The sequence below is a fragment of the Lygodium microphyllum genome, chromosome 17 (assembly GCF_053477565.2).
Source record: "Lygodium microphyllum isolate KBCC chromosome 17, Lygodium_microphyllum_v1.1.10, whole genome shotgun sequence".
Classification (NCBI taxonomy): domain Eukaryota; kingdom Viridiplantae; phylum Streptophyta; class Polypodiopsida; order Schizaeales; family Lygodiaceae; genus Lygodium; species Lygodium microphyllum.
In genome coordinates, this window is record NC_141151.1 from 17,276,248 (window position 1) to 17,280,083 (window position 3,836).

Below are 3,836 nucleotides of genomic sequence, written 5' to 3' on the forward strand. Positions count from 1 at the left end.
TGGACTCACACTAAGTAATGCATTCTGACGCGTGGGGTGACTCTTATAGCTCACTAAAGTAGCCAATAAGCCGTTGTCCAGCGGTGTTTTGACATGTGACATGTTTTAGAGTGAAGTACGTTTGTAGATAAGATTTAAAGTTGTTTAAATACATGGAGAATCTAGAAAGGAGAATATGTATACTTATATAGTTTGAGTCAATGATTGTGAGTTTGAGCATTCATATATTTTTGCTATGTTAAATAAGGTTTCTTCTCTTTAAAAAATAATACTTTTTACATCTTGCTAGATGTCTGTATAGGTTGTTGTACCCTTTCACAGTTGCATTTTTCTTACGCAAACGGTGGCTTACTCAAAGTTCCTAGCCTTGTCTATGATATCAACTATTGCTTCTATGTTAACCTTGAAGCTATCCTTGAACGGCTAGAATGTTTCTATGTCTTTCTTCATTTTCTTGATGGGATTTCTTCGATATTGTTAGATTCTTTTCTCAATGTTGGTCATTTGTCCTACGCACTTGCCATTTTGCTTACATCTTATGTTGTAGATGAAGTACTTACTTTTGTGTCTCTGCATTGGCACTTCTAGACTAGCTCATAAGTTTTGGTTGGTGGCAGATGGTCCCGAATGATATGGAAGTACTTGAGCTGGTGGTAAGACTTGCAGTGGTTGAGACTACAAGTTTGGCACTAGCGGAAGTTTGGTTTCTTCTTTGTTTACTTTTGTCTACTTTTCTACAAGGACGAGAAAAGTTGGTATTGTAAGGTTTTTTTTTTTTTGGAATGTTTGATAAGAATTTGTGTTTGAGAACTTGCATGTTACATAGATTATGTTACTGAATGGATCAGAGTAGGAACCGTGTTTCTGGGTATAAATCTCTCTACTCAATAGGCATGTGACCTTCTCAATCGTTATTGCAAGATTATCACGATTGTGATTGTAGCGATTCTTTCTTTTTCGTGTAACCTTCTAGTATGTCCTTGCCTTCTTTTTTCGTGACTTCTTCCGTTTGGTTGAGCAAGATGTTAAATGCGTAGTGTAGCAACTCAATTGGGTATGCTTTGATGCTGTTTGTTCTTGTGTCTAGAAGTCCTTGGGCCATGCTCATTCGTAGTGGATTACCAGCTAAGTCTTTGTACTCAAGTTCGAGACTATCGAGTATGTCTTTGAGGAGTCTTGCATGTTAAGTACATGTAAATTAGCGTTATTGTTTCAAGAAAAAATGAAGGTTGGAAAGTTTGTAGGAGGTTGTGTACCAATTGTGATCTTGTTATCTAATGCAAGATGTCATTCATTGTCAAGAATTTGAGTGGATGTGGCCATTAATTTTTGGAGGTCGTTATACATTGCGAAGCTGATGACATATGTTGATGGCTTTTGCCCAGCGATGTTTGCTATTCTCATCCGGTTTGTCGTTATGTACCTGCGATTTTGTGTATTTACAAGACGATTCTAGATTTGGCGCTAGGTATTCCTATGGTTTTGAATGTATAGTTGAAACATCTGCATGCATAGGTCAATGTGGTTAGGTGAAGTAATATATTTGGATTTTTATATATACTAGGTATCATTTTGATTGTATGTATGTGAGAAAGAGAAGAAGATTTCCTGTGTGACTTACTCACCTCCCAACCAAATATATCCTCCTCCCACCTTCTAATCGGGTCTCTAGGGCACGTTTTCATGGTGCACCCGACCGGTGTTCCCAAATAGACAAGTCCTGCCCAATTTAGCAAAAAATCTGAGGGTATCCCCCAAGCTTCTAACCTTGGCACTTCTTGCCCTTGTCCAGGACACACTAATTAATGGCCGTCTTGGGCTACTTGCTCGGCCGAAGGTTATTATGTCTGACATTCTCTCCCCCTTTCAAAAATCATTGTCCTCAAAGATTAGTGATGGGAAGTGTCGTTGAATCAGAGTTTCTGATTCCCATGTAGCATCAGTAACTGGTAGACTCTTCCAGGCAACTAGATACTCATGGAGAGTACGATTACACAACCCTTTCTCTCTCCGATCTAGTATCTTGCCTGGTCCATGGTCAACAACTGAATCCTGTTCCTGCAAAGGTACTATACCATCAATTAGATTATCATCGAGTGAGATATACTTTCTTAATTTGCTAACATGAAACACTGGATGAACACAGCATCTAGGAGGAAGTTCCAATCGGTAAGCTACATCACTTAGCTTCTGAATAATTTTCCACAGTCCACAATATCTTGGAGATAACTTTGGACATTTGCCAGTCGATAAACTAGACGACTTGGCTTGTACTTGGAGAAAAACTTTTTCTCCTAATTCAAAGATCCTATTTGACCTTTTCTTATCTGCAAAATGCTTAGCCCTATCAGTAGCTTGATGTAACTTGGCTTGAGCAATTTTAATATTAACCTGTATGCCAATAAGAAATTCTGCCACTAGGCATTTCTCATCTGACCTTACTATACTAGGAAAACTTGGATTCATTCCATAATTTATTTCAAAAGGAGACAAACTTGTCACCTTATGAGGTCTGTTCTTATATGCAAATTCTAACAAAGACAAATGTGTATCCCAATCTGTTTGTTTATCAGATACATATGCTCTCAGCATGTCTTCTAGTATCTGATTGACTATTTCTGTTTGACCATCTGTTTCTGGGTGATCGCCACTTGACATGTTTAAAGACACTTTTAAACTACCAAAGACATGACGCCAAAAACGACCAGTAAACCTGACATCCCTATCAGACACAATGGACGTAGGTAGACCATGCAACCCAAACACATGATCAATAAACAAACCTGCGACTTGTGGAGCTTCCACACTTTCGTGAGTGGCTATAAAATGAGCCATTTTACTGAAGCGATCCACTATCACTAGGATAGTGTCTTTTTGTCTCTGGGCTCTAGGTAAGCAATGAAATCCATGGAAATACTTTTCCAATTAGATTCTGGAATTTGTAAAGCCATTAGCAGACCTGGTGGCTTCACCCTTTCTGCTTTATTAACTTGACATTGAAAGCATTGTTGGACATATTGGCAGACATCCTTGGCCAACTTTGGCCACCAAAATGTCATTCTAACAAGTTGTATGGTCTTATCAATGCCAGGATGTCCTGCACAAGGCACATCATGGTTATCAAACAAAACTTTCTTTCGTAGTTCCCATGCACTAGGAACACAGATCTTGCCTTTTCATTTAAGGAACCCATTGTCATTTGAAAAGTTCTTAAATGAACTTGCCTTATCAGAAATAACAGTAGGTAATGAAACAAAAGTATCTGGTCCATCCCTAATCAAAGAGCCTTGTTCTATGGCCTAATAATTTTTTGACATATAAGAGTCCTCTAACTGTGCTTCCTTTATTTCTTGAAGTAATGAGCTTTCTAATATTGTAAAGCTCATTTGATACATAATACGAGATAATGCATCAGCAACAACATTATCCTTACCCTTATTGTATAGAATTTCCATATGAAATTCTTGCATCATTTCAGCCCGTCGAGCTTGGCGCCCTCGAAGATCTAGTTGACTACAAAAATACTTAAGGGTATGGTTATCTGTATAAACTTTAAAATCTGCACCATATAAATAGTGCCACCAAACTTTAAGGCAATGAACAATAGCTTAAAGCTCTTGTTCATGAACTGGCCAATTTTGTTGGCTTGGGGAAAGCTTCTTGCTTTCAAAAGCTACAGGCCTGCCTTCTTGGCTAAGGACTGCACCTATCGCGATGCTTCTTGCATCTGTTTCTAAAACAAATGGTTTCTCACGATCAACTATCTTGAGAACAGGGGCAGTAGAAACTGCTTGTTTCATAGCCTCAAAACTTTCTTGTTGCCCTGATGTCCACAC